Here is a 24,752-nt window from a genome sequence, read left to right as displayed (position 1 = left end):
GAGGCGCCGAATTCATCGGCCTACGTCGTCTACAAGATTGGTGGTGACCCCAGTGACTACCAATTCCTACATGACGCGCCCAAGGAGATCCCGCACGGATACGCATGCGCATACGTGCCAGACTGCAGCACCTCGGCACCCTCGAACCAGGTTGCAACAGCGGGGACTTCTGGAGCAACAGGAGGAACGTCGGAGGCAGACCCTGAGAAGCAAACGTGGCTAGCTAAATACGCCACCCCGACAAAACTCCAGAGCCCAGCTCCTGCAGTTGGCTCAGAACCGGAAAAACAAGCATGGCTGGTTAAGTACGCCACTCCGACGAATCTTCAAGGTTCGGCACCTTCAGCCATCACCGCGGATCAGATTTGTACGATTCTAAAAGATCAGTTCGGCATGATGCCGAAAAGGAAGACGGTCGGCTATACCAAGCCGTACCCCAACGAGTACGAATTGATCCCACTACCACCCAAGTATCGGCTCCCGGACTTCACAAAGTTCAGCGGATCAGATGGTTCCAGCTCCATCGAACATGTGAGCCGATATTTGGCACAGCTGGGCATGATCTCAGCGTCAGACGAGCTGCGTGTGAGGTACTTCTCACAGTCCCTCACAGGATCGGCTTTCGGTTGGTACACGTCGCTGCCACCGAACTCGATCCAGACTTGGAAGCAGTTGGAAGAACGGTTCCATGAGCAATATCACTCAGAGGCTTCCGAGGCTGGCATTGCCGATTTGGCACAAGTACGACAGAAGCGCGGGGAAACAGTGGCGGAATACATCCAGCGCTTCAGGACCGTTAGGAACCGATGCTATTCGGTTCACGTGAGCGAAAAAGAAGCAGTCGAGTTGGCGGTGGTGGGTCTATCATCATCGATCAAGGACGTGGCCTCCCAAGCGGACTACCCTTCGTTAGCACACATGGTGCAGAAGCTGTCAGCGTATGAACAGCGTCACCCAGATGTCTACCAGGACAAATTCAAGCGCGTGGTGACCATGGTTGACGCAGGCGAAGATGAAGGTGCTACGGGAGAACAAGAGGTCGCAGTGGCCGAGTGGACTCGAGCGGCGGGCCCAGTAACCTGCAAATGGGTGAAGCCACCAGGGCCTCCAAGAGGGTTCGACTTCGACGTGACGAAAACCGAGCAGATTTTCGATCTCTTACTCGCGGAGAAGCACATAAAGATACCCGAAGGCCACAAGATCCCTACAGTGCAAGAGCTGAACGGAAAGCCATACTGCAAGTGGCATAACACGTTCACCCACACCACTAACGACTGCAGGGTGTGGCGTCAGCAGATCCAAATGGCGATAGAAAATGGGCGACTAATTTTTAACCAGTACGCCATGAAGGTCGACACACACCCCTTCCCCGCCGTCAACATGGTGGAGTTTACTCACCTCGGAGGGTGCCAGCCAGATTTCTCAGCCAACATCAACATGGTCGAGCTTGGACACCACTCTGAGAGGAGCGGGGATGAGGACAGCTACTCTCATAGCAAAGACACAGAGGAGGCCGCTCCATGCGATCGGCTCCGTCAAGATGGCAAGCGCTACGTCACAGAGGGAGAAGTGAAGAACATAAGATATCAACGACCCCTCTCTGATCACCTCCTCAACAAGTATGTGAGTCGGTATGACCAACACCGGCGACGCGGCAACGATGATGAAAGAGATCGTTTGGCCAGAAACGACAGAAGGCATCGTCGGCATGATCACGATGAGGAGCGACAGGAGCGCCACGCAAGGGAGCAAGACGACACGGGCAGACATTGGGACTGCCCCTTCTTCAGACACTGCTGGGATTCAGGAATGAGCCGATTACCAACGATCGGCAACTGCCCAGAATGCAACCAGAAAAAGAAGGAGGCAGCCAACGTGTCTGTGTTCGAGCGCTTAGGGCCTCTCCCACCACAAAACAGACGTGCTGAGACCCCTCTGTTGGAAGATCTCGAGGATTCGGAAGACGAGGGGGAAGACGAAGAAGACAGGTGCCACCGTCCAAGATGGTGCCCTGATGGTCTCAGCCATTCACAAAAGCGCAGGGTTCAGCGATTACGCGGTCTAGAGGAAGCCGAAAGGTTATACTTGCATACGCTGAGGAAGGCACGACCTGATTTGGCTGCAAAAGTCCAGAGGACCCTGGATGAAGAGGGGCTGCCGCAAAGAAAAGAATGGCGCCCCAAGCAAAGGAAAGCCGATGATGAAACATCGGCTGGCACGAACATGGTGCTCGTTCGTCCGGCGGAGTGTAGACCTCCACGATCACACGTTGCACCCGAGGTGGACACCAGCAAGCGCTCCAACGTGATAAAGTCAGAAATTGGGCTGGTTTTATCCACCGACATGGACGAGTAGCAAGACTACGTCAATAAGCAAAGGTGGCGAGGCTGATCCTTGCGATCGGCCCTCCAGAGATTTATGAAGGGACGTTACAAAACCTTCACCGAGCAAGCAACGTGGAGGCCGATTCCAGCAATCGGCCGAAATTATCCTCACCATCTATTTTACCTGGGATCAACGTTTGACCCAACAGGGATTACCTGAAGAGCCGATACCATCAACTCTCTTGACAGAATCGGCTCGGGGGGCACCCAGATGGATAAAACACGAGGATATACTATCAAGTATGCGGGCCGATACACAAATCGGCCTAAAATTTTAAAAAAATTTCACAGCCGATGCAAGGGCATCGACTTTAGAATTGAGAAGTAGCCGATGCGCAGCCATCGACTCAAGAGGAATAGCTGTTACGATCAGAGGGTCAATCTGCGTGATCAGGTCAAGGATGGATCGCATTAGATCCGCCAAAGGAAAGGAGCCGATCTGACCAGCAGGGCGCTAACAGCGGACTGAAGAAACTCGGGGGGCAGCTCACCTTGAAGGCTCTCTGCTCTGGGAAGCCGATTTATGTGCAAATCGGCTGGCTCTGCATGATCAAGCCTGGGCTTATTCTGCTAATTTGCGCGTCCTCGTTTCTGTTTTTGCCTTGGCTAAAGACTCGGGGGGCGACAGGCCTGGTAGATGTTCTATGGAGGAGCCGATTGGGGCACCATCGGCTGATCTTTCGTCGCAACCTTCTTCGCAATATGATGAGCGCTCGCTGGAAAGGATCGCTGGAAACGGTAGCGGGAATTTTAAGGGCTCTTCTGGAGATCCCACAGTATCTACCGGAAAGAAAATCATCAGTTGAAGAAGGGAAGGGCGAATTTTGAAGGACCGATGCGGTGCTATCGGCTCATCACGCATTGGCAAAGGAGACGAATCGGCAAGGTCAGTAGAAGAGGGAATCGGCTCAATTGAACTCAGACGAAATCGGCAAATCAAATTGGGGAAAAGTCCTTCATTAATAGGAGAGATTTCTTACATAGTAGAGCTGATTGCCCTCAAAAGGGAGTGCTAAGGGGGTACATTGCCCCGTCTACTTCTACGGATCCTATGCTAAGGGCCCTATCTACGGGCCATTGCTGCCCTCGTCGTCGCCGTCATCGCCGCTGTCGGCGCTGCTCCCGGCCGGCTCGTCGTCGCTGCTCCAGCGGCCGCCGGCAGGACCTTCATTGTCCTCATCCTCCTCGTCGTCGTCGTCGTCGCTGTCGAAGTCACTCAGATTCCCCGGCCAGGGGCAATGGCGCTTGGCCGGCGGCTCGTCGGGGGAGCTGTCGTCGTCGTCCTCCTCCTCTTCCTCCTCCTTCACCTCCTCGGAGGTGGCCCCATCCCAGGGGAAGCGATCATCCTCGCTTTCTTCCACCGCTTCCCTGTCGACGAGGAAGCGGAGATCGCTCTCCCCATCAGTCAGGGACTTGTCGTCCTCTGACCAGATGGAGAAATCATGGCTGGGCTCATTCCCGGCCTCGATGGCGCGGCGACTGTTGGCCGCGTGGACCTCCGTTGGGTTCCATTCCGGCGTCGGTTCGCGGGAAGAGGAGGACTCGATGGGAAAGCCCGATGAGGCGGAGGAAGAAGAGGACATGGTGGCGCAGGAGGGCTTTTGGGGTGCTAATGCGAAGGAGATGCAGGAATAAACTGTGCGGAGTGGTTAAATAAAGGGGATATAGTGGAAGTTTAATGCCCAAGCAGTTTCCGAGGACGTGGTGCCAGAACCGTCAAATCGTGCAGAGAAGGCGAGGAGGCAGGGCATCATGGTGAAGGATACTACAACGGTTTTGCTCTGCCACGACATGACCCGACGAAGGAAAAGCGTAATGATTTTGGAAATGTCATTTCCAAAACCAGGGGGCATGTGTTATCACCAGAATTTGACCGAGTCAGAGGTGGGCCGCGATCGAGATGGACGTGAAGATTGTACATGGAAGAAATACGTGAATCGGCCTTTTTTACCAAGTTGGGCTAAACTGCCCATGTATCTTAAACATATTAGATCGCATCTTAGTTTAGAAGTTAGAGTTTTACCCGTGCACGGTTTGGTGCACGCCCACATTAGAAAGTCCCCTGGACTATAAATATGTATCTAGGGTTTATGAAATAAACAACAACCAACGTTCACCACAAACCAATCTCGGCGCATCGCCAACCCCTTCGACTCAAGGGTTTCTCCGGTAAGCACCATGCTGCCTAGATCGCATCTCGCGATCTAGGCAGCACGAGCCTGCCCACGTTGTTCATGCGTTGCTCGTACTGAAGCCTTTTTGATGGCGAGCAATGTAGTTATCATAGATGTGTTAGGGTTAGTATTGTTCTTAGTATCATATGCTGTCGTAGTGCAACCCTTGCGCATCTAGCCGTCCTTGTACCTCATCATGGGTGCAGGGACGGCACCCCGCTTGATCATTATTTAGTAGATCTGATCCGTTACGATTGCTCCTTGATTCATCAAGGATTAGTTTAATATCTGCAATAGTTAGGCCTTACAAAGGGTTGGAGGATCCAGCGGCATGTAGGGTGTAGTTTGCTGCCCCTAGACAGGATGTTCCGAGGATCAACCTAGTGTTGGTTTTTAGGCCTTGTCTAGGGCTGGCTTACGATCACCGTGCGTGAGCGCGAGGCCCAATCGTGAGTAGGATGATCCGATTATGCGGTGAAAACCCCAAATCGTCGTGGATCTCATATGCTTTATCTTGATCAAGCAGGACCACCATATATTCGGCCACCTTGGACGAATCATGGGTGGATCGGCTCCATGAGCCGATTCACAGGATAACCTGAGAGCCGATCGAGGCTCGTATTTAACGTGTACGTGTGTGCCCTGCAGGAAACTAAGCGAGGCATCATCCACACCTTCCTGACCAGGTATAGGTCAGGTGGCACGCCCTTGCAATTTGCATCGGCGCGCGACCAGGAGGCTTTGCGGGCCGTCGCTCTGAGGGACTGGGGCCAGCCGCAGCCCTAGTTGTTCCCGGCTCTACGGTGTTGACCAGTCACTGCCCGCCGGTGGGTTTCTGACGTCAACAGTTCCACCTCGCATTTGTATTTGATGTTGAGACTGCCTGCAGCTCTTATGCTTTGTAGCATGAAAGATGAGATGATCTTGATTTACCTAAACAGGTCAGCGGCAATGGTGGTGAGGAATTGTGCTTGCTCGGAGCTCTGAGGTGGTGCTTCGCGTTGGGGGTCTCCAGGGAGAAGTGTGCGATGCCTTCTTGGATGGTAAATTGATGTCCTATTCTGTCACACATTATGCAGACAATGATTGCTCAGTTCTGTTAGTGAAGTAGTGGAGAGGCAATGCTGTTGCCGTTTTACTCAAAAGATGAAGCAGCCATCGGACACGCCGCCTTGCCGTCCATTGTGCCATCCACCAGCAATAATGGAGGGTGTGCACATGAAGTCTTCCTTCTCGCCTCTTCCTTCTGCCACATCTTTGGGTGCATAAGGTTACTATGCTCCTCCACTCATCGATATCTTCTCCGTGCTGCCGCCACTTGCTCTATGGCTTTGATTGATCGATCCATGTATGAATTTGATAGCCGCGGGGGTGGACAACGAGACAAAACAACGAGATGGTGGTTCTGGAGGAGTCGCGGAGATGTTGGCGAGGTACACGACGGACCGGCATCCGCAAACTGGTGCTCGCATAAGCTACCTCGGCTTGTCCAGGAGGTATAAAAATTTGAACTGGTAAGACCTTGTTTGGTTCAACATTCAATCACTAAATCGGTTTGGATGTCTCACCAAGACATCAAGGAGAAGTCCAAGATTCAACATGGAAAATCATTACTACATATTGCGAATTCCTTGAGTAGTCTTGTTTCAACAGCTTGATGTGCTTTATATATATGGAGCATCGTTGAATATCGTCACTACATATTTATACCGATTAATTTGTAGGAGCAGTCTATGATTCAACATGAAAAATCTTAGGAAGTCATTCTTAACTGAATATGTACAAACATTAGTTTCCAACCCAGAGAAGTCTGCTTATATCTATTGTTGATACTACTAAACAGGAGGTCGGCAGCATTCTGTTTGTCCTTCATATTACCATCTACCATTGCATAGTGAGATACACGCTTGTTAGTTTGAATGTTGCCCCATATGCAAAACGTATTTGCACAAGATTCATTTGGACCAGTCATTTCTAAAAACTTGAAGCAACCCCATAATCTCTAAATTAAGGCAGGTCAGAAATGTAGAACAACCAATGTTTCTTTTTGAAGGCATCATTACCCTTGCTTTGTTCTTTTTGCTTCTCACTATGATGCCATTTTTTTCTTTGAACATGATTTATCCGGTTTTACCTATGTACATATGGGCAGTGTGATGGAAAATTCGACGAAGATTAGATGTTTTCAAACGCAACTGTTAATTACTTTATACTACCTCACCAGCCGCACTACATCACAGTGGGATATCACAACAATGCTGTACACAGATAAAACTTCAACTCTTCAAGAAATAAAGATGTATTTTGCGGAGACGGAAAATTGTAATGTTGTACACATATACAAGATTCTTTAGATCTCACACTTTATATATAGCTTGACCCTTGTGTAATTTGCAGTTTACTGACTGTCAGTATTTCATACATACATAATCTGATTCTGAGAGAACACTCAGATTTCTTGATCCATGTTACTATGTTAGTAGTAGATATAATTGTTGTTACAGGATACAGACAATTTCTGAAATCATTCTTACCTTAGCCTGATAATCTGAATGGTGTGTAGATTAATAAAATGGAAACCTTGAATCTCCACATGATTCTGTAAAAGGCTGATCTTATCACGTTAAGCATTACAAACAATATTTGAGTTTCCGCTGAAACCATAAATCTCTGAGAGATGTACTAAATCGGCACCTTCAGGTTCATGCTTCACTTGTTATACTACAAGTTATCCATTCATATAGTGCTGAATTATATTTTTTTCTCCTTTGTTCCTAATACTTGGTGATAAAAACTTGAATGGGATTGGAAGTTCTGTTTAGCTCATAGATCATGAAATAAAGTTCTGCTTAGGTCACTGTTCTGAATGAACATGCACCAGTTGCTTTACAGAGAGTCAGTTGTGCCACATTTTCAGATTTCCAACATAAGACTGTAACAAGGAGAAATCATGACAAGCATCAAGAAAAAAAAAGCCTCAATTGCTCATTATTTGGTTACCTATTCAAGGTACATGCTTATGGGATTTTGTCTTCCGTTTTGCTTGTGGGATGCTCTGATGTATGAAGTGATGTGAGTTTTCTGAAAGTTCCATTTAGAAAGTTTTCTGATGAATGTTATTCTTAACCTATCTCCAGTTCTGAAAGTTCCATTAGAAAGTTTTATGCTAAAAGTCAGACTACAAATAGTGTGCTCTCATATTTGTGCTTAGACTATTGCTTTCTAGCTCTCATATTCTGAGCCAAATTGCTTTCCTTCCTTTCCTATGCATTATTGCCATGGATTTGTCAAGAAGAACTCAATAAAATAAAATAAAGGTTTAGTGAAAATGGATAATTTTTCTGCAGTTTTCTTTACCCTCTTCTTCCGCACATGTAACTATATGCTCTGAATAACTTTTGACATGTTTAAAAGCCATAGAAGTAGGTTACTAGAAACTATATATGGTTGGTATCCCCCGAGATATTTTTTTTGAGAACCCCCTGGAATTCTCCGCGTCATTCCATTAAGCATCAGAGAAGAAATAGATTTACAAGAGAGCAATGGCTTAAGTGCCGTAGAAACCACAGGTGGCCGATGGCGCGAGAAGAGATCGCAACACCCCACACAGAAACGGGATAACCAACGGTTATCCTCTCCCCTGCCCATGTCTACAAGCTATCCATGCTACCCAGTCCTCCTGGATGCCGTGGCCAACAGCCAAGGCCGTCGTAGCGAGAGCATTGAACACGCACGCATTCCTCTCCAACCAAATGGAGCGGATGACTAGCAGCACCAATGAGTTGAACGCCTTGCTCATGCATCGAGGGGCAGCGGTAGCGGCGTCAGGCCACCAAACATGCAGCGACGATGCAGGGTAGAACGCACAAGTCCAGACGGCCACGGCATACGGGCATTGCAGAACGAGGTGGTCATAGGTTTCGGCCGCCGCGTTACAGAGCGAGCAGGTGCCATGGTTAGGGAGCCCGCGCTGCTGCATCCTATCGGCAGTCCAACACCTTTGTCGGAGAGCAAGACATCCATGTGAAACTTCGCTGGCGCGAAGGAATGCCACTGCTGGGCCGCCGCGGGGAGGGCGATCTATCCCCCGAGATATTTGTAAGTTTGTATTCCTCATCTACCACAATGCTCTGTAATCCTGCCTAAACGATGTTGTATTTTATTTGTTATTATGATTCTTTTACAAGTAAACATGTCATTCATTTGCAGGTACCTGACCAAGGATTAAGCCCAACATGTCAGATGTATTGCACACGATCTAGAGGAACTTATGTGAGCAACAAAGTTAGCAGCTACACGCTCTCCCTTCTCGGGGTAAGTCAAGATGGCTATGCACACTTTTTTGCATTAAAAAATGCATTGTTACTGAAAGTTGATAGTTGTTATAAATCATATTTGTTTCACCTGTCCAGAGGCAATATTAGTATGTTGTATGCATGAATCTTGAAGTACTCTCTACACCAGCAAATGATGATAGCATTAGTGTGTGTTCGGACATTTACCAAGACTATTGTGTACCAATATGTACTCACATCGTAGGTATATTGTGTAGAGTGAAAAAATATACCGTTTGTAATTTGTACCTATGTTGGATGAGAATACGTAGAAAACAATTATGTTTTCTTTTTTATCAAAAAAACACATTACATGTATGAACCCAGTTTATATTACATGACTTAAGGGTAGACATTTGCGAGGAATAAAATAAACTCCAGACTAAACATTATGTTTTTAGCCCATCAGTTCAATTAAAGGGTTGTCATCTTGTTATGTTTTCCTAAGTGCACTGGCCAATTGTAGCGGCGGGGGAGAATCAGGAGGGAGAAGAGGCGGTACCATAGTTTATTATTTTTTTTGTCAAGAATGGGTTTATAAGAATCACACCCACCTCCAGAGGTATGGTATCAATATGAAACCTGCCAAATTTAGAATTCTCTAATTGTTTTTATTTGGACGTGTGTGATTTGCTAGATCTCATGTTTGGTGGACGCATCAGGGTTCAAGAGATCCTATTGTGGGCTGGAGCTTTGAGCTGACAGCGGGATCTCTATAGTGCAGAGAAACTGTGAGCTAAAGATCAGTCGTGGTTGGACCAATTCTTACTTAGAGTGGAAAACATATGTTCAGGCACACCCTCTTTGCTAGATCATAAATAGGCATGGAAATTATGCTTAGATAAATTTATCTAAAGTTGTAAATCAAACAGAACCTTATACTCATTTTTTATGCTGTCCACATTCCTCGAAGGTCTTGTATATATATGATATGGCATCATTGAGTTTGTAACACATGGTGTACCACACCTTCCAGTCAATTTGATAAATTAAAACTGAAATTTTTATTAATGTTTGTATTTTTGCTACCTGATTTTGGAGGTTTCTTATGAGTTGACTTACGACTCGCTATGCTTAAAAATAAAGGAAATGAGAGAAAATAAAACCTCCTTTAGCGCTGCTAGATATTTCACAATTCCGAGGTGGGAGTGGAAACCGCCATAATTACTATTGTCGAAAGTAGGTGATGATTATCGAAATACCTTTGAAGTCATCGGCTATGTGAACAAGTATAGCGATATGCTGTATAGCGATATGCTATACTTGGAGAAAACACCCGTGCGCAATGAGAAGTGGCACATTGATGGAGTATGGTGACTAAGAGGTACAATGTCAGGGTTGTTAAAGTGGGGCCACTACGAAGCACAATGGTTGTGCAATGGTGAAAGAGGTGAAGTCGAGGAGCTTGTGAGAAAAAAAAAGTGCCAATAGATAAAAAAAAACATGATTTGTAGTTTGAGTAATACAAATTTCATGCTCTTTTTCTCGTCTAGATGGTGTTATCTTGAAATGTTAGAATATCCACGTGCATTGTGTTTATAAGTGTATAATTTTTGAGAATCTGGAGCAACGCACGGGCATTCAACTAGTTAATTTTTATTTTTATGTAATCGCACGTCGAACTGTCAAGTGGTTTTTAGAATACAAGCTGAAAGGTGAATCAATCATATATAAAAGAAAGATCAAAAAGAAAGATGAAGATGACCGTACAACATTAAGAAAGCTATAACTTCACTCCACAATACAACGCCCTACTTCACGACACAATGCCAAGAAGACTACAATTCCCTTCCACAGCTCCATAATACAACGCCACTCCACGATATAATGCCAAACGGTAAACAAAATATCCTCTACAAACTCGATGATAAAAAATTCCTCTTGCCAAACATTCTACCACGAAAGGCAAGAAGAGGAACACATGGTTTCAGTGCCACGTCATGAACCAAACAGGACACGTATATACAACATAAGATACGTGATCATTGTATGTGAGCATATCAATTAATTAAATAGTATGTATGTAAAAATAGTACACTCTAGTTTATATTTTTACTCATTAGTGGTACCATTAGAGATGCTATTTCCGTATCTACTAAAAAGCATACACATTGTCAACTTATTACTGCACTGGTAGAAAAAGGGGCTTTAGTCCCGGTTGGTAACGAGTTTTAGTCCCGGATTTGCAACCGGGACTAATTATGCGCGACTAAAGCCTCCCCTTTAGTCGCGGTTGCTTACGAACTGCGACTAAAAGCCCATCCACGTGGGCTGTGACCAACCGGGACAAAAGGTCTCCGCAGGTTTAGGGTTTAAACCCCCCTAAATCTGGTTTTATTTTGTTGTGTTTTCATTTCTTATATATTTTATTTTGTGTTTGATTTTAATTTCAAAGAAGTTTCAGTACACATATTCTACGGTACTATATACACGTTACACGTTGATGTATATGAATGTACAATTTCAAACAAGTTTGAAATATCAAATAAGAAGAATTCAAGAGGAATATATAATATTCAATCTCGGGTGACCATATACAACTTCAAACAAGTTTCCATATACAATTTACGACAGTAGAAGTTCTTCGTCCTTGTAATAGTGTTCTCCTTTAGGATGGAGGACTTCCCTCATCAAAAATCCTGCTAATTTCTCTTGAATTAGTCAGAAGCGAGCTAACTTCTTCCGCAAGTCATTCCACCACAAGTTGATATCCTGAGCCCTCCGCTCAGAGGTGTGTCCCCGGATGAACTCACAAACATAGTATCCACATAGATTGGTCCCCGGTGGCTGAGTATCCACATTAGCTAACCTTCTAAATGTTAGCTCATCTTTGAATTCACCGGTTATTTTATCTTTGAACCATTTCTAAACCCTACAGGGCAAAGAAATTAAATGAACAAGGGAGTTATTAGTTACTTGATATCAGGAAATGAACGAAAGATGCCGATATAGTGCGCAAATGATTGAAAATAATTACTTTTGCAGCATTAATCTTATGCCGATCCAATGATTTGGTTCCATATTCAAAGAGTCCATGACGAGAACTCTGGAGTTGTGAAATTGAATTATTAGCAGAATCCAGTGAAACCTGCGGACATGTTACATGAGTGATGCATAACTCATTGATTAGACATAACATGGAGTAAACAAAAGAGAATGTGCACAAGACAGAAACACTCACCCAAAATGGTAAGGAAATAGAATTCACTTTTGAGTTTCTGCTTTGTAAGAAACTTGTACAGGTCTCTCTCCACGTCTTGGGGGTATTTTTCTAATACATATCCATTAATGATATGTGGGTCAATGAACCCAACATCATGGATGTTCCTTCTTTTGCATTCCCCAAGCTTCATTCTGCATAATAGCGTACACAATAATATAGTTAGGATAATATAGTGCAGGCAATGAAAGAGATGAGGTAGAGATTTAATTATAGAAATAAATCACTTACAAAACGTAGCAACTCAGGATAGATTTGTCGAGCTCGCGCAGATTAAACAACTGGAACAATTCACTCATATGAACTTGTACAGAGTACTGTTTGAAGTGATGCTCCTCTCTAACTTCCGCATAAATATATTCTTTGTCTGTCTTATTTTTTTATGAAATCCTTGTACCAGAGTAGCAGATTTCGCATTTGTGTTGGTAGACTCGCTTCCTGCGCAGGCTCGATGAGCCATTCGGCACATATGTAAATGCTACCGTACTTATTGGCGCATCATCAAGGCCTAAAAATGCACGAAGAGTCATACTGAACTCGGCCGCTCTTTCTTTGGCCGCCGTTATAGTCATTTCCTGTGCTCTAGCAGCTGCTAGGATAGCAGGGTCCAATAGTTCCATGTCCTTATCCATATCGGTTCTGAAGGACGTCGTAATGGAAGGACCGGCTTCCACTATGAGCGGGGGGATCGATTGCTTTTTCCGTTCCCCGAGCTGGGAAACTTGTTTCCCACATTTTTTACTTGCTTCTTTCTTCTCCGCCAAGGTTTTTCTTCTCTGCCAAGGCTTTTTCAATAATGCTTATTGACTACGAAATTCACGTCCATAGTCATCTGGCAGATTCTGCTGGATTTGGGACGGTGTGGTCAAAAAATCCTTAGCCCACTTCTTTTGCTTCTCAGTATGTACTGGCTTGGGCTCATGATTTTTTTTCGCCTTGACATCCGCCTTCCATTTCTCATGGTGAGCAGCTGCGGTCGCGTCGTTTTCCTCGACAGTAGCTTCCCAAGGTCTCAGGAGGAGGGGCTTCAGTGATGGCCTTGGTACCCTTGTGGTCTTAGGTACATAAGGCTCCGGGTTAATAGGCCAGGAGGGGTTGCCTTGCTGTCGTCCGTAACCCCGTGCTTCTGCTTCTTCGCCGGAGGTGGACTCGGTGGCGGCGTACCCGCCGGAGGTGGACTGGGGGCGGCGGCTGCTTACCCGCCGGAGGTGGATTGGGTGGCGGCGTCGGCTGACGTGAAGGAGGTGTAGGTGAACCACCACCACCGGAGGGAGGTGGACTTGTTGGGTGATTCCTCGGGGTCGATGGCCTTGGCGCCGAGCATGGAAACTTGATGTCCTTCTTTTGCCATAGAATGATTTGGCGCTTGACATCTCCAAGTCTCAGAGCCCCTTCAGGTGTAGCATAGTCAATCTCCAGGTCCTCATACCCTTCGACTACGTCATCCACCGTGACACAAGCATAGCCAACTGGAATAGGATTGTCGTGGCGGAGTGCTCCAGGTTTTCAAGGTAAAGCGGTGCCGATCGCCACCTTCCAGGAAATGTTCTTCATTGGCTGATACATCTCACATTCTTTCATAATGTCCTGTACATCGTCCACGGGGTAGTGAGGCTCCGGTGCATCAATATCGAGCGTCGGTGCATTAGCACCAGTCGGGGCCAAGGGTGCATTAGCACCAGCCGGGGCCTCCGTGGAAGCCACGCTGCCTCTCCGCTGCTGGCTTCCGACATCCACTGCATGAACTTCATGCGGCCGTTCCAATCTGTCTTTTACTAGTTCCTGCACCATCTACTTCACCTCAAATAGTTCCCTTTCCATCCTTCCCATACGATATGTATCCCGTTCCGTCTTTCTCTTACGGCTTTTGTAACTGTACAGGTCATTGTCCTGGGGAAACCCTTCTTTCCATGGAATGGCGCCTTTGCCTCATACACGTCCTGGGTGTTCAGGATTCCCGAGGGTTATTGTGAGCGCGTCGTTCTCTCTGTTGAACTTGATCTTCCCCGCTTGAGCTTCGGCCATTGCTTTAATAAGGGCGGCGGTTGGAGTAAACACTTTCTTCCGATGAACACACCTCCCTGTCTCCGGGTCTAGCGATCCCCCATGCCCGTACCACCAACTTTTGGCCCTTGGTTTGGGTCCCATCCCTTTGTACCTAGAGGGATTCCTCGCTCCCTCAGGTCATTCTTCATCTTCTCCCACTTAGGCTCCGAAGTGCGGTATCCTCCTGGCCCCATAATATGATTGTACTCTTTATTAGCCGCATTTGCCTTATTTTTTTCCGATATGGCCTTGAAATGCTCCGATTGCTTTTGCTTCACAAATTTTGGCGAATCATCTTTCAGTCTCTCATACTGTCCTTTGAAATCCAAAGTCTTCTTCTGCGAGACATAGTCACGGGCTAAATTTTTCTTGAAGTTCCGGAATGCTTCGGCCATCTTCTTAAGAGCGAACTCTTTGACTAGCCTCCTCCTCTCATGTACACCCGGAATCACGTTACCCTCTTCATCGTGTTTGTTGAATTCCGGAGGTAGAATGAAATGTTCCATAAGCTTTCTCCAACAATCCTTCTTCATTCTCTTGTCGACAAAAGAAAAACCAACACGTGCTTTCTTTGGCTCATTCCATTCCTGGAGGGTGATCGAGAGGTTGTATCTAACAACCACTCCGCATTGGTTGATAAACTTTGTATAATGCTTTTTGGGCTCCAACGGCCTGCCTTGTTCATCGACAACATCAATGGTCAACGTTTCTCCAGGTTTCATCGTTTGGGTTTTGCCTCGTTGCTTTGTACTCGATTTTTTCGACGATCCAGAGGGCTAAAAAAAGAAAAGAGAGTCGCGTTAATACATATTTATTCAAATTAGTAAATTTGTATCACCAGAGGCTAAATATATATATGTACCTCGCCGGAGGTGGTTGCTTGCAATTCGAGATCGTCGTTTGTCATTTACCCTCCGGCAAACGTTTCAACAATGTCCATGCCTTCTTCATCACCTTGACCTTCACCTTCACCGTCAAGGTTTAGATAAGAAGAGACATCGTCTTCTTCATCTTCTTTCGGCACATAAGGAATATCGCCGTTTATGATGGTGTTTATATGTGCTTGAGCTTCCGGATCATAGTTTTCCAAAATAGGGTCTCTATCATCTTCCACCATATGTCACTCCTGAAGACATGTAGTAAAAAGTAATTAAGTAAAGGAAAAGAGAGAGGGCGGCGAGGGCGGCGAGGAGGGCACGTATTACCTGCTCTGCTGCGAGCAAAAGAGAGAGGGTGGCGACGCTCGATCTGCGAGCGGGCGGCTCTACGACGAGGACGGCGAGGCGCCAGCGACTGCTGCGGAGAGGGCGGCGAGGGCGGCAGCGCTCGATCTACGAGCGGGCGGCTCTACAACGAGGGCGGCGAGGCACCGGCGATTGCTGCGGCAAGGGCCCGGGGGAGACTCCGGCGACTGCGCTATAACAATTAACAACATTAATAATTAACATATAGAACTTATTTTTACAAATTTACTTTACAATTTAGTTTACAATTTACAAATTTAGTTTTACAATTTAATTTTAATTTATTTAGTTTACAATTTACAAAATTAGTATTAATATACAAATTAAGTTTTAATTTACAATTTCTTTACTATTATATTCGAGTCCGTACGTCATCAAAAATATTTGATGTCAAAGATTGAAGACATCTTAACCATGCAATCCTATTGAACACCCCCGCTTGATATCTAGCCATTCATGCGATCTACCCGCATCAAAATCTCCTAAGGGACGATCAATTTCCAAAAAATCAAAGTCACACCATTAAACCGTGTTATGCTAAATAAGGTAGTACTAGAATAGTATCAATAATTAGAATCACCACAATCACTAGAATTTGAAAAAAACATGGAAAGGCTCGTTCCTTTCTCTCGTGCCTTTTGTTGCAAATTGATCACGGAAATTTCTCCTACCTAAAATAAAAAGGCTAAAAAGAAAGAAGGTGTTCGGTTTCCTATGGATGGTCAACTTCGTCGCTCCACCGCGCACCGGCTGTCGCCCCTCGCTTCGACTTCCGGCCCCATCTCTAATCTCGCATTGTATTCCCGAAACATCGCCATTAGCGGTAACATAATCCGAATCCCCTGGCTGGCAGTCGACCGCGCCAGCGGTTAGTCTTGGTCCGCGCGCTCGTGTTGTCCGACACGTTTTTCTTGCGCCGCGTCGCTGTCGGTTTGTGCGCAGCTGGCTGCAGCTGGCGCGAAGCGTTCGCGTTATTTTCCTCAATGCATGCAGATAGGACGAATGGGTGTGGGGTCCACAAGCATAGCTGTTCCTATTTTTCTGCGCTTCTTCTTTTTTCTCCACGAGCATGCCCTCCCGTGGTGCTCACTTTTTCTCTCCCGCGTGTCCTCTCTCATCTCTCTTCCTTTTCTCTCCATTTGCCTTTTATTTTCTCTTCCGTTTATAATTTATGCTATTTCCGCTTTTCTGTTTAATTAATACGTGAATTGGTTCAATGTTCATCTCTTGTTCTACGTTCCTTTTTCTCCTTAGTATCAATAGTTATTATACTTATATGAATATTTTCTCAATTCCCCTTTTTTCAATTCCCTTTATTTTCCTTGTTGATGTTTTGTATCAAAATTCATATTATTTTTTACTAGTTTCTTCAATTCCATTTTTGGGCCAGTTGTTTTTGTTTTTAATTCACAATTCCCTTTTTACAATTCTCTTTCCGTAATAATTCTACATTTTGCTTGTTTGTGTTATTTGTATCAAAATTCCTATTATTTAGACTATATTGTCTTTTTAATTCCCTTTTTCGGGCTAGTGGGTTTTATGGGGGAAAATAACGGGTGGGGAACCACTTGCAAATCAAATAAACTACCACTTGCGACTTAAATAAACTACTACTTCTCACTCAAATATACTACTATTTTTCGGGTCGATAGATTTTCACATTTATCGTTGATAAATAATAGGCAAAGGGGTTGATAAATTTGAGAGATAAAAATGTCCTAAAACTATTCTAAATATATTTATCTTTTTCTGGTCGATAAGTTTTCATATTTACTATTGATAAATAACTGATAGAGTGTTTGATAAATTGTGAGCTAAAAATGTCCTCAAAATATTCTATATAAAATTTGGTTTCGGATAGATAACTCTTCCCATTTACCATTGATAAATAACGAACATAGGGGTTGATAAATTGTGAGTTAATAATGTTCCCAAAAGTATTGTAAATGACATTAGCTTTTTGGGTGGATAACTTTTCACATTTACCGTTGATAAATAATGGGTAGAGGAGATGATAAATTTTAAGCTAAAAATGTTCCCAAAATATTCTAAATGACGTTAGCTTTTCGGATAGATAACTTTTCACATTTACAGTTGATAAATAATAGGTAGAGGGCTTGATAAATTTGAGAGCTAAAAATATTCCAAAAATATTCTAAATAAAATTAGCTTTTCGGGTCGATAGCTTTTCCTATTTACCGTTGATAAATAACTAGCAGAGGGGTTGATAAATTGTGATCTAAAATGTTTCTAAAATATTCTAAATGAAATTAATTTTTCGGGTTGATAACTCTTCACATTTACCATTGCTAAATAACAAACATATGGATTGATAAATTGTGAGCTAATAATGTTCCAAAAAATATTGCAAATAAAATTATCTTTTTGGATCGATAACTGTTCACATTTACCGTTAATAAATAATGGGTAGAGGGGCTGATAATTTGTGAGCTAAAAAATATTCCTAAAATACTTTAAATGAAATTATTTTTTCGCGTCGATAACTTTTTCACATTTACCGTTGATAAATAACGGACAGAGGGGTTGATAAATTTTAGAGCTAAAAATGTCCAAAAGATATTCTAAATAAATTAGTTTTTCGGATCGATAACTTTTCATATTTTTTACCGTTGATAAATAACTGTTAGAGGGTTTTAACAATTTTGAACCAAAAATGTCCCAAAAATATTATAAACAAAATTAACTCTTTTAGATCGATAACTTTTCCCATTTACCATTGACGGGCGGTCGGGTTGATAAACTGTGAGTTAAAATTTCTGAATGAAATTAACTTTTCGGGTTGATAACTCTTCACATTTACCATTGCTATATAACGAACATAGGGGTTGATAAATTATCGGCTCAAAAATATTCTCTTTGACATTTACCGATAACAACTTAGGTATATAGTGTGCATAAATTTTAGGCCAGGCAAATTTCTAAATATATAAGGACGGTGCTAGTTTTAAGATCTCGTTGAGGTCGATTTATTGGTGAAAATAAATTTAAAATTGTAGTTATCGTTTGAAACGGAAAAAGTTTGAATTACGAAATATATCGTTTTGTGTATTATATCAGTTGTCACGGTTCACTGGTTTTGTTTGCTGGAACTTTAGCGTATTAGAATTCTTTTTTACTTCTTACCGGGTAAACTGAGAGTACATAATATATGCGTCTCCTTTGTTTAAAGAAACAGTTCGTAGCTCAGCTGTTGAGCTGGGCGCACCGCAACAGCAGGTTGCTGGTTCGAGCCACGGGCGAAGCATTTTTGCCATCGCGCGCGTGGATGCGGCACGGAAAAGCGGAGAGTGCTCGCGCGGGCCCAGGAAGGTGGGAATTGCGGGACCGGACGAGAACGGAAACACGCGTACGGTACTGAAAGGGAAAGCTCTGGTCGGAAATCGACCGCGCGAGCGCTCGACCGCTTGGTAGGGCTGCCCAACATAATCTATATCTATACCTCTATACCTAATAATAAAGGGAGAAGTATTTCCATGGTTTGGTCCGTTGGTTTTATTGGTTTGGTCCTTCGTCCGTCGTATAGAGTCCTTAGGGCATCTCCAACCGGGCGACCCATCCCGCGCGTCCGGATGGGTCCAAACGGACAAAAACCTGGCCCAACGCGGGGACGCACCGCAAAAACGGACGGCCGCGGCGTCCGGAACGACGCAAACCCGGCCCAAATCTTGGCCGGGTTTGCGTGGACGCGGATGGCACGCGGCGTCCTCGCGTGTCCGCCTGGTCCGCCTGGCTGGCCCACCTGGCGGTGCCCCAGTTCTATTAAATGTGGACGGGGGAAGGGGACTGTCCCTATCCAGTCCCCACTTTCCACTCCGGCCGCACGCTTGCGCTCGAAGCTTCCGTGCCGCCATGGCCCCGAAGCGCGAGTTCTCGCCATCCGCGAACGACCACGAGGCCGGCAGCAGCCGGCCAGTCGCGCCGGCGCCGGCGCCGTTCGCCATGGGGCCGCCGGCGACGCCCAGACGCGAGCGGATCTACGTCACCGTAGCGGTGGCGCAGATGTTCTGGGACGCCGGCGTCCCAATGCCGTGGGGGACGTGCACCTCCCCCACGGCCGGCACCTGAGCCCGGATCGGGTTCCGGTGCCGCCCATCCCGGCTCCGGTCGCGCCCGCGTCGCGGAGATCCGGAGGCGCCGCGCGCAGCCGCCGGCGGACCTCCGGCGAGGACCCCGCGTACGGCGACGCAAGTCCCAACTGGGACTTGTGGTTCGAGGTGGAGCACGATGCGCGCCGGCGCACATGCTTCACATCCGCGACGGCGCGGCCGCGCGCGCAGCCGCGCACACCTGCAACGCGGGCAGGCCACCGCCCCAGCGGCCTCTACATCGGCGAGCAGCCCCAGCCCCAGGCCCCGCACCAGCCCCAGGAGGAGGAGAATGACCCGGAGCTGCAGGGCGGCGCTCGCGGCGTCCCGCGAGCGGCGAGGACCTCGACGAGCCGGCCAAATGGCCGCACCTCGCCGAGACGCCGCGCACCTCCGCGCCGGAGGAGGCGGCCGGGAAGGCCCGGGAGGACGCCCGGGCGGAGGCGTGGGCCTTCCTCGTGGCCGGCGCGCCGTCGGGAGGAGGCAACGCGTCGGGCGGCGCTCCGGGAGGAGGAGGAGCGCCGGGCCGCGCGCCCGGCGGAGGAGGAGCGCCCGGCCACGGTCCGGCCGCGAGCGGAGCCGCGAGCCGCAGCGGAGGAGCAGCTCCGGCAGGAGTCCGCGCGGAGGGCACGACCGCGCAGGCCGGCGAGCCCGCCGAACCCGCACTCCGCCCGGGAAAGGGCGCAGTGGGAGCCCCGGCCGAGTCCCCGGTGCCCTCCGGCGTTTCGAGCCGGAACAGCCGCGTCGCCGCCGGGGCGTCGTCGTCATCGACGCCGACGACGACGAGTACTACCGGGGGTAGTATCGCCGGCGGCCACCATGCTCGCAAACCCCGACTAGGGTTTCTTTTTTTAGTTTAAAGCCCATATAGGGCTTTCTTTTGTGTAAAAATTGCCCAAAATAGGGCTAAGTTTAACTAACCAGTACTTTATATTTATTTTGTGCTGTTTTTATTTTTTATTTTCATTTATGTTTTTTTTATTACATATGCAGTGCGTCCGCGCGTTGGGCGCCGCGTGCGACCCAAACGGACACGCGGACGCGGGGCGCTGTCCGGGTGTCCGTTCGGCCACCCAAACGACCCAAAACGGACGGCCCAGGAGATGCCCGTTGGAGATGCCCTTAGTTTTCCTTATCGCCTGTTTCAATACGGGCATGTGAAACAAATCGTGGGCAGGTCTCCACGTACCAGGAGATCGTGTCAGGCCCCAACTCAAACGGAAAGCGTATGTGGCAAATAGAGGCTTAGGTCGATCTGGACGGACTCTTCTGCATTGGCTGCGGTGCCCTATGATTTTGGCTCCCGTATAAGAAAACAACTCCCGGTCGATCACGTGTAGGATTTCTTAATTAGCGGGCGTCTTTCCTTGCTCATATCCCACCCTGATTACCTATATTTACACGTGAGGTCGAGGAACACGTGAAATCCAGGAGGGGCGAGATCGATCCAAGAGCGATAGAGCGGTTGGTCAATTTGCCAACGACCGTCCGGCGATCAAGGCCTTGGTGCCCGCCACGGACGTAAAAAGCTCGCCGAGTCGCCGTCCTATCCCTAGCTCGCAACGCTGGGGCTGGCGCCGTGATCTGTCCTGTACGAGCTTCTTGGATTTGCGGCCGCATTATGGGGATTATGTGCTCTGTTTCTTTACTGGGAGATTTGTTGAATCAGAAGCGAGGAATTTCAAGTTATGTGAAGTATCAAGTTATGTTGATTTATCCAGATCTTGATATTTGGCCAGGTGAGGACACAATCTTCCTTGCATATAATCAGTTTGATGAAATGACTGAAGCAAGGAACATTTGCAGACCATTCTTATTAGATGTGATGGAACAAGTGATGGACCTGACACTAGTGCAAACATGGCCTTTTGCACCGGTTTTTAAAGGCCATATGCACCGGATGGGCAACCGGTGCAAACCATCCGGTGCAAAAGGCCCCCTCCTTTTGCACCGGTTGGCTTACGAACCGGTGCTAAAGGGGTCTCCACGTGGCCGTCTGTGGGGCGCTCGGCGGGGAAGCTTTTGCACCGGTTCGTAATACGAACCGGTGCAAAAGGGTTAGGCCGCGGCAGCATTTTAGTGCCCTTCCCTGCCGCGGCGAGGAATTGCACTAAAACGCTGCCGCGGCAGAGACTCGCCCCATTCGAAACACGGTATAATATTAATGCGGACAATTCAAATATATATATATATATATATATATATATATATATATATATATATATATATATATATAGGAAACCATTATATTACATATATCGATCAAAGTGACACACGTTCATGCATATATATATATATATGTCTACATCAACTTTGATACTCGGATGTCGGCCACATAGTGTTCTCCATCTGGAGCTAAGACTTGCTCAACTAAGAATCCCGCCAGCTCTTCTTGAATTGCTCGTACACGCTCGGTTGCTAGAAGACCGTCCCGCAACCGTTCGATCTAATCATTTAAGAAGGTACGGTGGTCAATATATATGTGTGTGTATGTGAATGAAACAGAAGGTGATAAAATAAAGACATGAATGTTGTTTACTTACATCAAGTTGTTCCAAAATGTCCCTCTTATGGTGGGTATTCTGGCGGATGAACTCGCAAACGTAATACCCGCATAAATTATTCCCGTCCTCCTGCCTCAAGCACTTTACGAGAACAAAATTCAATCAAAATAATATATATATATATATATAATCAAGGATGATAATAATGGTATTGAAACTAGAATCATCAAAGAGATGCGCGGCCTAGCCAGTATTACTTACCGGTACATGTTTTATTCGAAGTTCTTTATTCTTTAAACCCGGAGACTTGTTGGTGAACCGTTTCCAAGCCTTGAGGAGGATATCAGCCATGTCCCCCCACGCCTCAAGGGGTTTACTCTTCGAGTGCATGACTTCTACTATCCCGGTGTCGGGTTCAATGACTAGCAGGATATAGTGAAACCCGCGGACACACATATATATGCATAACTCATCAATTACACTTAACACATGGAGTAAGCGAAAAAGATTTAATGTGTGAAGACAAGTAACACTCACGAGAAGTTGTAAGGAAATAGTATTGCCCTTTTGTATGAGTTTTTCCTTAAGACATATACCAAGTTATTCTCTCGTGTCCTTGGGAGAGTTGTGGACAGTATACCCATTCACGGTATATGGGTCAACGAACCCAAGATCATAGATTTGCCCCTTGCGGCATTCGCGGATCTTCATTCTGCATAATACACTGAGAGTATGGTTATATGCATGCAATGGACGAGCCGCGGTAGAGACTTAATTACATAAATAATACTTACAGACAGTAGGCACTCAGCAGAGATTTGTCGAGGGCGTCTTGGTTGAATAACTGAAATAATTAACAAAATTCGATGTTCATCACGTCATTTCGCCCGTAGTGCTCATCTGTGATTGCCACCATGATCCAGTTCTTACCATCCTTACATTTTTCCATGTACCAATTATGCAGTCTTCGCAGTTGCGTTGATAGATTAGGCAACTCCTCGGCTCCGACAAGAGGTTGCCCGTACTTGTACTCGGTATGCTATTTGGACATCATCACCCGTACTTGTAAGGAATTCTGCATCGATGCGGCTTAAGTACTCAGGAATACTCATACCGACCGCATCTGCCTCATCTTTGTATAGTCTTACCATCTCCGGATCAAAGCACGCTGTGACATCGGGATACACTTGGAGCGGGGGGCACGAGTTTTTCTGGTTTCCAAGCTGGGGAACTGGTTTCCCTTCTACCTTACTTTTTTCCCACCGATCTCTTGCTGACACATTTGACTTGCGAATAGACCGGTCATAGTTCGATGAAAGACTTGGCTCAGGTTGATGAAGGTTCTTCAGCAGTTTCAACTTCTTTTCCAGAGATATAGCTGGCCCCGGCTCAAGCTGGGCCTTTTTCAATTTCAACATTTGTTGCTTGTGTTGTTCAGCTACGATCTTGGCATTTTCCTCAACTGTATAGTCAAAGGTCTCTTGGGAGGAACCTTAGGCACTCTTGGGAGGGGCTCTTGTTTGCGTCTCGATGATCTGTTACGACTCAGCTGTGTCGTAGCGGTCCGCCTAATTTTGCTCTTAGACTTGGGCTGCGGCGGCGGAGAAGGCTCACGCGGCGGCGGAGAAGGCTCACGCGGCGGCGGAGAAGGCTCACGCGTCGGCGGGGAAGGCTCACGCGCCGGCGGGGAAGGCTCACGCACTGGAGACGGCTGCATCGGTGGAGAATGCTGCCTCGGTGGAGACCTTGTTGGCGCCTTCCAACCCGGAATCACAATGAATTCCTTTCGCCATAGAACTGTAGTGTTCTTGGCTTCTCCCACCTCTAGCAAATCCCCTTCACCGGCTGGGTGGTCAAGCCTCAGCGGCCCATACCCATCCATAACTTGATCCACCCCGGCAACGGCGTAGCCAGGTGGAACCGGCTTGAAGTGGTATCTTTGATCGGGTACTGGCGGTAAGACATAGCCGACCGCCGCCTTGAGCGTTAAGTAGCCCATCGTTTGGAAATGTAGCTCACAAGGTGTAGACTCTGTGATAAAGTCCACAGGGTAGAGATCAAGATCCATCTGCGGTTCCACAGGGGAGGGAGGAGCCATCTGCGGATCCACATGTGCATCATCACCAGGCAGCTCCGTGGAAGCCACGCTGCTTTTCCGCTGAGATCCCCGGCCGGTAGCATCGAATGCAACTTCTTCTATCTCGCGGATTAGGTTGAGGTTGAGTGATCGTGACCGAGCTCGACATTATCATCCTCACTTGCTCCTCTAGCTTAGCAACGCGTTCGTGAACCACATCCTTTTGCCTCCGACGGCTTCTATCGGGATATTTCTTCGTTTCTGCAGGAAACCCAATACACCACGGCTTGCCACCTGATGTGGTTCGTGTTCGTCCTGAGTGTTCAGGATTCCCAAGGGCGCGTGTGAGCTGGTCCTTCTCTCTTTCGGGACGGAACTTCCCCTCTTGAACTTCCTTTGCAACATTTCTAAAGGCTTCAATGGGAAGTGGGTTTTCCTTATGTCTTTGTGTATATATGCATAACCCTTGTGCGTCCAACGTGCCCCCATGCGCGTAAAACCAATCCCTTGACCGCTGGTTCCATTTCAGTACCTCTGGCTGGATCCCCTTTTTAATTAGCTCGTTCTCCCATTTCTCCCACTTAGGCCTGCCAAGCATTGTAGCCTCCTCGCCCCATGGTATGGAAGTACATCTTATTAGAAGCATTTTTCGTATTGGTGTCG

The sequence above is a fragment of the Lolium rigidum genome, chromosome 4, assembly GCF_022539505.1.
Source record: "Lolium rigidum isolate FL_2022 chromosome 4, APGP_CSIRO_Lrig_0.1, whole genome shotgun sequence".
Taxonomy (NCBI): Eukaryota; Viridiplantae; Streptophyta; class Magnoliopsida; order Poales; family Poaceae; genus Lolium; species Lolium rigidum.
This window is presented reverse-complemented; position numbering follows the sequence as displayed.